This window comes from Melanerpes formicivorus, unplaced genomic scaffold (genome assembly GCF_026170545.1).
Source record: "Melanerpes formicivorus ecotype bairdi unplaced genomic scaffold, bMelFor1.0.p_v2 SCAF_98, whole genome shotgun sequence".
Lineage (NCBI taxonomy): Eukaryota > Metazoa > Chordata > Aves > Piciformes > Picidae > Melanerpes > Melanerpes formicivorus.
In genome coordinates this window covers 2,320,832-2,332,253 of record NW_027142450.1, presented here as the reverse complement: position 1 = coordinate 2,332,253, position 11,422 = coordinate 2,320,832, and the positions used below count along the sequence as shown (strand labels likewise).

The window sequence follows — 11,422 nt, the reverse complement described above, 5'->3', positions numbered from 1 at the left end:
CTCCCGCCCTTCCCCACACACACCCCAGCTGCTCTGCTCAGGAGACCCAAGATTGCTCTTGGTGGGCCGAGGTTAACAAATAAACACAAAGTTATGTTTTAAACGAACGGATTAATAAGAAAGAGAGTGCGAAAAGAATAACAGACCCCCATTCTTCCCCTCCCCCCTGTGTCTCCGAGCCCCTCTCCCCCCTCTCCCTCCTCTCTCCCCCTCTAAGCACCTCTGGTCACGTTGGGAGGATGAGTTTTTGGAGAGCTTCTGGTACAATATGGAGCACCACGGGCTGCAATTTCACACTCCACAGCACATTCCCCCCTAAAGCTACTTTCTTTTTTTCCCATCTAAGACCCCCTCATGTCTCCCCCTCTCTCTTTCTCTCGCTCTTTTGTGAGCCATGGGTGGGGTTGTATGTCTGGGGGACGCCGAGGCCGCGCCGGGGCCGGCGGACGGGCCCTGCAAGTGGGGCGGGTGCGTGTGTGTGCGCCGGGGGGCCTCACTCCCCCCTCGCCCAGGCCTGCTGCTAGCTTTTCCCTTCTCTGCATTTGTTTGCCCCTGAATGGTAATAGCCCACGTGTGCTGCTCTTTATTCAGTCACCGACACTTTAACCTCTTCTCTTTACAAGAGAGAGCGTTTGCCACAAAAACGAGACAAGCCGGAGACCTTTTTGCAGCCTCATTGAGGGGAGAGAAAAAAAAAAAAAAAAAAAAAAAACAGAGGGGGAAAAAAATAAAGAAAGAAAGGGGGAGAAAAAGCCAACAATGTGAAGAGGACACTTCTGCAACAAAGCCGCCTCTTAGCGCACCGGGCTGGCCGGAGCTGGGGCGAATCTCCAAGCCTCCCGGGCCACAGACATATGGGGATGAGGACAGCCTTGGCGTGTACCGGCCGGGTTTGTCTCCTTCCTCCACTGGCAGGTAGGCAAGTGAGTAGTGGGCACATGGCTACCGGCGCCTGGCCGAGGCCTCCATCCATCCCCCCTGCCTCTGGGCCTTGTCACCGGGCCCTGGGCTGGGGGGTACCTCTCTGCAGGTGGGGTCTCCGGACCCGATTCCCAGCGAGGAGGCTTCCACGGGCCACCATTGGCCGCTCGCCACACAGCCCCCGCTATCACTCTCTGGTTTTGCCGTGTCTCCCGGTCCCCAAGCCCCTCTCCTCCTCTGCCTGTTTCTTTCGTTGCCCCGTAGCGGCGAAGTGGAGGCGAGGGGTGAGGTCAGGGAGGTGTATGCTGTTCTTCCGAGTCAAAAGAGCTGGCCCAGAGTGTGAACCCTCCTGTCCCTCTCATGATGGAAGGCGGTGGCACTGGCGAGGCCCAGCTGCCTCTTCCCTTTGCCCTGGGCTGCCTCTAGGGTAGAGGCGTGAGAGCCCCCCCTCTGCTGCCTCCTCCCCTTACACTATAGATGTCTTTTTGTTTGTCCTCCTCTAATATCTCCATAAAACTCCCGATGAGTGAATTAGACGCTTATTAAAGTCTTCTTTTAATCAGCAGTAGTGGGAGACCCTCCTCTCTCTCTGCCCGTCCAAGGTTAGTTTGCCTCCGGGCCATTTACAAATGTTAGGATTTACAGTTATCACACGCAAAAACATTTATATAACCCCTAACTATAATACACCCATAAAAACGGGGGGAGGGGAAAGAAAACTGCTGCGGATCAGCGAAAAACCCTATGGCTTGCCCATTAAAGTCACCTGAAAGGGTAATTCCAGCAGTCAGAGGGGCCAAAGTGTAGTAATGATTGCCTGGGATTCACATCTCCTAAAATGATCGCACAAAGAGACCTGCCAGGGAGAGGGGCGGCCGTTCCCTCCGCGGGAAGGACCGGCGGGGAAGTTTGGGAACAGGCTTCTCCGCACAGGCGTGACAAAGTGATGGATATTGCCTAGAGACTACATGTCTTCTTTCTTTCTCTTTCTTTCTTTTCTTTCTTTCTTTCTTTCTTTCTTTTCTTTCTTTCTTTCTTTCTTTCTTTCTTTCTTTCTTTCTTTCTTTCTTTCTTTCTTTCTTTCTTTCTTTCTTTCTTTCTTTCTTTCTTTCTTCTTCTTTCTTTCTTTTCCTTCTTTCTTTCTTTCTTTCTTTCCTTCTTTCTTTCTTTCTTTCTTTCTTTCTTTCTTTCTTTCTTTCTTTCTTTCTTTCCTTCTTTCCTTCTTTCCTTCTTTCCTTCTTTCTTTCTTTCCTTCTTTCCTTCTTTCTTTCTTTCCTTCTTTCCTTCTTTCTTTCCTTCTTTCTTTCCTTCTTTCTTTCTTTCCTTCTTTCTTTCTTCCTTCCTTCCTTCCTTTCTTTTCTTTCTTCCTTCCTTCCTTCCCTTCCTTCCTTCCTTCCTTCCTTCCTTCCTTCCTTCCTTCCTTCCTTCCTTCCTTCCTTCCTTCCTTCCTTCCTTCCTTCCTTCCTTCCTTCCTTCCTTCCTTCCTTCCTTCCTTCCTTCCTTCCTTCCTTCCTTCCTTCCTTCCTTCCTTCTCTCTTTCTCTCTTTCTCTCTCTCTCTTTTCCCTTCTCCCTTCCTTTCTTCCTTTCCTTCTTCCTTTCTCCCCTCTTTCTCTCTCTCTCTTTCTTTCTTCCTCCCTCTTTCTCTCTCTCTCTTTCTGCTCATCTTCTTTCCTTCTCCCTCACCTCTTCATACCCCCTTTCCTTTCTTTCTTTCCCTTTTTTCCCCCCTTTCCATTTCTTTTCCCCCTTCTTCTTCCTTTCTGCTCTCCTTCTTTATCTTTCTTCCCCCTTCTTTCTGTTTGTTTATGGTGGGGTGTTTTGGTTTTGGTTTGGTTGTTTTTTTTTTCCCTACCCTTTTCTGCATCTCTTACTTTCTTCCTCCCTTCCTCCTTCCTTCTTTTCTTTAATTTATTTCTAGCCAAGATGAACCCGGGCAATTTCTATACACACACGAATCCACCTCCTCAGAAAAAGTTGCCTCGGTCGTGTTTCTGGCAGTGCCTCCCAAGCCCCGTTGCTAGCCCTGCTTCTGCCCCCGCTTCCCTGTGCCACGGGCGGCTTTCCGATCCGGGGGGATGCAACGGGGAGCTGGGCTGGGGAAGGCAGGCTGGTTTCCAGCGCTAAACAAAGGCTGGAAACGCACCAACAAAGGATCTGGCGCGGCACCTCCGCCCGGTGCGAGAGCCGCAGGTGAGGGCTGGGGCTTGCCCAGCCGGGTTCGGGGGTCCTGCTTGGGAAGTGATGCTTGAGGCGGCGCGGGGGAGGCGGGAGTCTTCAGGGCCTCAAGAGAAACTGCTCATAAATTGGTGAGGAAACTTTCTCCCTCCCTGTTCCTAGGAAAGCAGGCAAACCGGGTGATTTCAGTTCTCCCTCCGCCTGTCCTCGTAGCATAGAGGGGCTCGCTCCTTCCCTTTTCTGTCTGGGGGCTGCAAAAGCCCAAGTTCGGCACCTAATTAAAAAGAGTGGCAGGAAGAGTCATTCCTCTTTAACATCAGCTGTTAATGGCCTCGGAGTTTAGTGCATCTGAGGAGGAAGACACAGAGCGAGAGGCAGGGTGATGGAGTATGCTGGAAACGGAGGGGCTGAGAGAAGGGGTATCTCTAAGCGTGGTGGAAGAAGAGAAGGACAGATTAAAGGAAGGATGGAAAGGGAGAATTTTAACTTAAAAAAGAGGAACTGAAAGGTGGAGGGGGCAGGGTAGGACTGAACTGTAAGCTGACTGCGCGTCTCCCCCTCCAGCTGCCCTGACTGTCTCAGCTCGGCAGGCTCGGGAGAGAAACGGAGTCGAGGAGTAACTGCGCGGGCGAGGGGCAGCAGCGCGCAGCCGAGAGAGGACGAGCGGATCCGGGATGGAGGGATGGAAAGAGAGCTGTTCTGAGCAGCGAAGCGCTTTCCTGGCTGCCTGTCTTGCCTTCTCCTTTCTTGCACCCTGATCCTTTCCCTCCTTCCTCTCTTCTCTGAGCTTTGCAAACCAAACGTCACCAATCAATACGAACCCCAGCTCTGTGGGTGTGTGTGTGTGTGCGTGTGTGTGAGGGTGTTTGTTGATCCTGACCCGATGGACTTCAAAAATCTGCCGCTTCCGACTCCCTCCCAGCCTGTAAGTTCAGAATTACAACCTTCTACATCTATGCAAACTTTTATTTATCGGAGAATTCCTTTCTCTAGAAGAAAGAGGAATTGTCACCCTGAGATCGGCTAATTTCTGACACGCGGGGCTTTACCCTTTCCCTAGCGTGGGAAAAAAAAAAAAATCTTCCGTGGATCTCTTTGAACTGTGCACAATCCATAACTTTGACAATGTATGTACAATGTTGTTTCTACAAGGCAGTTTTCCAGAGTTAGGGGAGGTGGTTGCATTCTGCTAAATGGATCCTTTGTGGTGAGTGCAGATTTATGCCCAGTTTTGATTTATAATTAAATTAGCTTCTAATTTGCAATATGTGTGTCTGTGTTTAAAATGTATCTAATCTATGCAATTGAGGACGGGGGCACTTTAAATGAAAATCTACCTTTTGCCTCAAGGCTTTCTTTATGAAGGAATAGCCGGGAGGGCAGCGTGCAGCAGGAAAGCGGGGCTGTAATTTCCATTAGGAGATGTCAATCAATCCTTCTTTTCAATACATCAATTAATAAATCCGATTGGTGCTGCGGGCTGCTCCCCTCGGGCACTCTTTCTGCCCGGATGGGGGAGTGTGAGGCAAAGACGAACTTTGGCGGCAGGGACGTCCCCACAGGCAGGGCCCGGCCCGGCCCCCACCCCCCCACCCCCCCCCTTCCGTTGCTCCGGCCTTGTGCTGGGCTTCGGGGACGGCTTCAGTCCCGGGGCCCGGCCTCGGCCCGGCCCGGGCCGGTGCTGCGCGGTGGGACTCTGCCCAACGTCTCTCGAGCTCTGGCAGAGCTAAGTTAATACAACCTGGTGGGATATGGTCTATTTTTAAGCCCCACATGCTTGCCAGAGACACGGGGAGGCAGTGGAGGTGTGCACACGCCGTCAGAGCCGGGCCTGGGACCCCCTATCTTAATTGATTTATATTTAGACTTCACTTATTTAAATCACACAGACTCCGTCCCGCCCCACGCAGCTCTAACCCGGACAATAAACATCATCGTTTTGTTCGGTTATTTTCCAACAGAACCGTAGCACCTTGTTTTCATTTTTCACAATTAAAAGAGGCCAGTATGATGGGGAACTCCTTCAACCTGACAGCTCGTCCTGACTCTCCCTGCGGCCGGCGTGCGCTTCGCACCTACTAATCAACGGGAACATGCGGGGGAAAGGGTGTTTCTGTATTGCTGTTTGGGTTTTTCTAACGGGCAAACGTAGGGACTCCGTGGTGTCTCTCTGATTTAGCAGTGACAGCAGTTCTCCTTCTCTTTTAAACGGCGCTTAATGGCAGTCGGGAAGCACACGGATGCTGTGGGCAGGCGGGTGGCCGTAGGGAGCCCGAGGATAGCCCGGCACAGGGTTGCCCAGTGCTCTTCTGGGCAAGGCTGACCCAGCGGGGACGGAGAGGTGGCACCAGGGTCCTCCCCTTGGGTCTCTGCCCTTGGAGTTTCCCAGAGTAATAATAAAAAAAAACCCCACAAACCACAAACCAAACTAATTCAGTGTCTCTCCTCTCCCTGCCATCACCCAGATGGTGTTTTGCAGAAATCCGGCTGCAGAACGGCTGGTTTTTCTGACACCCCGACCGATGTAACAAGACGCTTAGAGGGAGGGAGAGCATCCTCCAACTACTTCGTACCATCACCATCATCATCAAGCCTGTCCGTTTCATTTAAAAACAGCACGATAGCGAACACGCTGTCATTGAACGCTTTCTCCTCAGCTTCCCCTTTGAACCCCCCACCCCCAACCACACGGCTTTTTACCCTCAGATTTGCGGGCTGCTGCTGTCGGTTTGAGTTGCTCGGCACAAGCGTCTTTTACATGTCTCCAGCGAGCGGAATAACGCTGGGTAGACACAGGGCTACGAGTGGGAGCGGGGGCATCCTGGATGTGCAGGACTGAATTTCGGAAAGGAAAGAAGTAAAAAGAAGAGAGAGAGAGAGAGAGAGAGAGAATCTCCCAGGCAGCTTGATCCCATTAGCTCCGTCCTTGGGTTGCATATTTATACGGTCTAGGAGGTGAACAGATGGACTATCAATTTAATTCCATCTTCAACACCATCAGAGATTGATTTTCTACTCGCTTTTAATTTTGCCATAATTAATTAGATCATTACAACTGTTTTCTATTGATCTCCCTATTTAAACCTCAGATGCAAAGGGACTTCGGCAGATCCTTTAAAAACACAGAAGGGAAAAGGAACAGAGGGGTTTGCAAACTTTCAGAGTCTTGGTATTTGTTTTGGGGATGTTGTTTTGTTTTCAGTTTCGATTTAGAATATTTTCGGTGCAGAACACCGGAAAAAATATAAAGTCACAATGTCCTTTTATTTCAGGAAGCCTTTTTCGTTGCTTTTATATTTTTGGTTTACGTTTTAATTATTCTTCATCATATTCCTATATAATATACATCGTATAAATAGATTTAATTGTCTTGATTATGAAAATAGACGATCGTACGCACATGTGTGTGTATGCGCGCATATATATGCACATACAGGGTATTTAATATTAAGATTTACTGAGGTGGCGCACATACATTTATTTCTGGGAGTCTATCGACAGAAATGTGGGTTTCTGAAGGGCGGTTGTTCTTATTCGCCTTCCGTACACATTTCTGTTTGAGTATCTGAATCACTCTCTAGACGGGGGATATTTCACCCTGTGACTCCACCAGAAATGACAAAAAAAACCCCGGGAGCTGCCAACCCCAGCTCTCAACGCCCACCGAGCCTTTCTTTCCTACCCTTCCCTCCAGCAAGCGCCTGGTAGCCGGGGCAGCAGAGCGGCTCTGTGCTGACAGCTGGCAAGGTTTGCATTTTCAACCTCTATGGCCTCTTTTCCCCAAAAATTCCTACATTAAAATCTCCGTTATGTAAACGTAATCTGAGGGAACCAAACCGCGTAACTGTGCTTTTACCGCGAGCGTCAGCGCCGAAGAAAACCTCTCCTCCCCGGCGGGTTTTGTTTGAAGCTTTGTTTGCAAATCATAAAACTGACGACGGGGAGAGGGGGGCAATCCGGAGACCCTACCGCCGGCGGGGCAGGTTTCAGAGGGCGCAGAGCTAGCGGCCCCTGCTCCAGCCCCCGCGGGGGCGATGCTGCTCGGCCCCCGCCCGCCGCAGCCCCGCTACCGGGGCGGAGCTGCTCTGCGCCCCGGCCCCGCGGAGACTGGCCAGGCGCTGGGCTGCGAAGAACCCTGAGGTGGGGACAGTGCAGATCCAGACGCCAAAGAGCCACCACAGCTAGCAAAGTTTCACGGAGTGAAGAGACAGTCGGTAGCGGAAGAGTTTAAGAGAGGCCCTGAACTTTCTACAGGCGAGAGGGAACTCCAGGACTGGCGCAAATGGCCAAAACCGGAGTGTAAAAACAAGCTGGGGGCTGAGGGCGGGCGGCGGGGGTTTGCATGGCAGGCACCGCAGGGGCAGAGAGGCTGGGGCCGCCAGACCGGGGTGGGAGGCGACAGGGCCCGTCTCCCGCTTGCGTCTGCAGGGTCCGCTGAAACGGAAAGCTTGCGATGCTCTCGCGGTAAACACGCTGCGAATCCAGCCTTTCCAGGAGGACTGGAACGGGCACCCCTTAGGAGAGGCGGACATTTAGCAGGTGAGGTGGCAAGTGTTAGATGGAATCTGGCGAGGCAAGGAGGATGTGTGTGGAGGAGAGCAGAGGCAGGCTGTCTTTTGCCAAAGGAAGGAGTTGGGGGTGACGGTCTCATCCCTCCCTGCTGAATATTCAGCGCCCCCCTCCCCCCCTTACCTGCTCTCGCTGAGCTCTGAGCCATGGCTCCTCTGCCTAATGGCCCGTCTCCCCGGGACGGCTGCAAACCAGTAGATCCGCCGCGGCCTTTTCTTCGCTTCTCTCCTCCCCGCTTGGGTGTCTTGCTTTCCCCCGCTGACTTTCGAGATCTAGGCGCAACCACCCAAAACTAAACGGTTTAGATAACAACACACACACACACACACCAGAGCACCACCACCACCAAAAAAAAAAAAAAAAAAAAAAAGCAAGCAAAGCCACAGAGAAGAAACACCGCTCTACTGAGCCGGGACAGGCTAAAAGGAGGGGAAAATAAATAACAATCAAAACAAATGCAGCGCTGGTGCTTATAAAAGTAGAAAGAGACTCACCTGCTCCAGTGTAGCAGGTCTGTGCAACCGGGGACGAAAGGGGCTGGGGGGTCCTGCGGGGGGGGGGGGGGGGGGGCAGAGCCTGGACTTTGAATCGTCTTCTCCTTGCCCCCCTCCCGCAAAGTGGCTACCTGTAGGGAAGCCTTGTTGCAACAGCAGATTAATTTGTTGTCTTATTACCATAAAAATGTGCTCGGAGAGGGGCTGGCGGGGAGAGGGGGAAGTGGGACAGAGAAGAAACTTCCTCCAAGTTGAAAAGGGAGGCGGTGGGCTCGGGGAACGGAGGGGGCGCGCCGGGGCTGGAGTCGGGGCCGGAGAAGGGAGCGGTGGGGGGGCGCGGCCCACCCGGGAGCGGGCAGTGCTCAACTCGTGGGCCCGGCAGCCCCCAAGTGGGGTGGCAAGGCATAGGGACAGGGGCTTCGCCGTTTACTTTGGAGACAGTGGAAAGCAGTCCTGTGAAGTTTGCCCTTGTGAGCGCCTGGCTTTGTGCTGCTGAGAGATTCTCTGTCTGCCCATGCACCCATCCGTCCACCCATTTATCTGTCCACTTGTCTCTTCTTTTCTTCTGCGTTCCCGTTTTGGTAAAGACTTCGCGACTGAAAATAAATAATAAATGAAACAAAGCTCCAAAGAAAAGAAGAAAAATTCTCAGTGCTAAAGACATCACTGAGCGAATATTTTTCTTTCTCTTTCTACCCCCCCCTCTTTCATCTCCTCATTGATTGAAAGTCTCTCTCAGCTTCAACAAGGAGTCCCAGGAAAAATGAACCATCCTACTATCGATTCTTCATTAAAATTACATTTCTGCATTTGCTAAATTGGTTTTAAAAAGCTTCCCCTGTTATTACTGTCTTGTCAGAGCCGGCGGTGCTGGGCAAACAGTATTTAAAAGCTTGGGACCTCTCCAAGAGAAGGTATTGGGGATTTTGTCTGTGCCTGTGTTTCTTTTTCTAAAGTGTTTAGGAAAATGTTAACAACATGGACTGGCGAAAAGCATGCCCCAGACAAGTGGATCATTGTAAAAATAAAGAAGGTGGAGAGAGCGCTTTTCTTCATAACACTTAAAAATCATCGATTGTCGCTTCAAGCAAGGAAAAAAAGTTTAATTTTAAATATTAAAATAGGACGCCAAAAGTCAATAATGGCAGCAGCGAGTATTTTTCTCAGACGTCGTCTCCAGCTCGATCTGAAGCAGCCTCCAGATCGGTCTGGAGCGGTTCCTCACCTCGCTGCAGCCGGAGCCCCGCTCGCAGCTGCACACCCCTGCCGCTCTGAAACGTGTTTCCACGGAGAGATGTGTAAATAAGTCCAGCTAACCCTCACACAGGCACTGGATTCCTCCGACCTAGCCCCAGCAAACCCCACAGAACCCCCCTCCTCCCTCACCAAACTGGTGTGGGAAAAACCCAGGAGGGACTCCGGGAGATTTACTTTGAATTCTGCAAATCTCTCTCGAAAGAGCAGGGAAGCAGAAATGTCTTCCTGATGTGTTTATCCCCTAATCAGTTCATTAGTTATAAACAACATGACATTAGAAGTTAGGAGGCAGTTGATATTAATTTTTATTTAACTAGTTGATGTTTAATCCGTCACGCCAGGCTGCTTAGAGAGAGCTGCCTGACACAAACCAGTTAGAACTTCATACACCGCGATGATCGTCCGGGCACCGGGACAAACAAACTGCGGCGGGGGGTGTGTGTGGGGTGTGTGGGGAAGCGATGGGCAAGGAGACGGGGGAGGGGGAAAGGGGGCGAAGAGAAGAGGGACAAACCCTGGAAAGACAGAAAAGCAGCAAAGAAGGATGGAAAAGGTCCCCCTCCCCGAAATAAAGGGGGGGTGGGGGAAGATGGAAATCGGCAGAGGGAGAAGGGGAAAGAAGCATGAAAAATACCGGCGGGAGGCTGAGCAGAGAGAGCAGGGAGGAGCAAGGTGCCTGTGCTAGGCATCTCTGCAGGGCGAGGGGGCGACCAAGCAGTCCGGGCAACTGGGCCAGGGCCACCCGGGGTTCCCTCCAGGTCGGGGAAGTCCTGGGGCTGAGCGCCACCGGGCAGAGCAGGGTTCGCTGCCGGGAACGTCCTTCTCTTCATTGAAAGAGCTGCAAGCTAATTAGAACAGGGCTTCTCCTGGCTTTCGGGGATGTAACATTTCTCGCTGGTGTCAAACTGCGACCCTTAACCAAAGAGCACAAGTGCTACTGTAAATAAAAAGTGTGAACGATGGAGGATGGAAGACTCGTGGGTACATTTACGGACACAGGTCTCTTCCTACCTCAAAGCCGTGCTGAAGTATTATCTAACTCGAGTCTAGAACTACAGACTTCCCTGATGTAATTTCTGGTTTTCCCATTGAAGCAGATTGGTACTCTACAAATGGGCATAAGGCATCTGTTTGCCTATGCATCATCTTCATATATGTGAATCTCTGGTCTCCACTCACTGATCCTGTCAACTTGTGAGACCTCTGCCCCCCGCTTTTGCTCCCGAGGTGATCACCGAGATTATCCCAGCACCTCCGAGCTCTGCGGCGGGATTTTGGCTCTTCTCTGTCGTGAACGCTGCTGTGCCCTCTCAGTGTGCCCTTTCACTCGGTACGGCTCGGCACTCATTCACGCGAACTGTTACAGCTACATCCGCATGTCTTTCACAACGCAGGCATTTCTTGGCGAACCAGGAAAACTCTCGGCAGTATCTCGGTGCCTTGCTGGCCCTGGACGCCTGTTCAGCCGTGCAGCTGTGAATTCAGGGAAAGTGTTCCTGCCTGCGACCCATATTTTAATATCAATTTCCATATTAATCAATCACCCTATCTATCTGCTGGATAAAGGAAATAGTTCACATTCCTAAGAAAATTGCCTGCTTTCCTACAGTTAATAGTTAACTCCGCAATAGAAAGTTCCCAGGGAAATGTGGAGGCAGAGGGAGAACGGCTCTTCCCGCTCCCAGTGAGCACCCGCCGCCGCTACCCCCCGGCCGCGGGAGCGTGGTGCTTCGTAACACCCCCCGGGGCTCCATCTGCCTCTGCCTTTTGGGAGGGAACCCGGTACTGAATGTTTTAAAGAGTAAGGTCCAGCTGAGGGTGTGGGATGCGGGAGGGAGGCAGGCTCTTTCCTATAGACCGAGACAAAGTGGCTGCAACAGGTAATAGGGCGGACACCGGCGACACGGGGAGCTTATCAGTGGCGGGGGAAATGCTCCCCACTTGGCCCTTTAGCTTGAGAGCATCATAAAGGAATAGGGGTCTTTCCCTTTGTCCGGAACTCCTC

General features: G+C 51.6%; 1 long non-coding RNA gene across 1 annotated transcript; it reads right to left on the bottom strand.

Moving 5' to 3' along the window:
• Nucleotides 1-2,432: 2,432 nt before the first annotated feature.
• Nucleotides 2,433-8,214, bottom strand: LOC137455390 (uncharacterized). The gene is made up of 3 exons (XR_010990816.1): nucleotides 8,161-8,214; nucleotides 7,790-7,938; nucleotides 2,433-3,371 (listed from the first exon to the last, which is right to left on the bottom strand). It is a non-coding gene; the product is annotated as an uncharacterized lncRNA (long non-coding RNA).
• Between the last annotated feature and the right edge of the window lie 3,208 nt (nucleotides 8,215-11,422).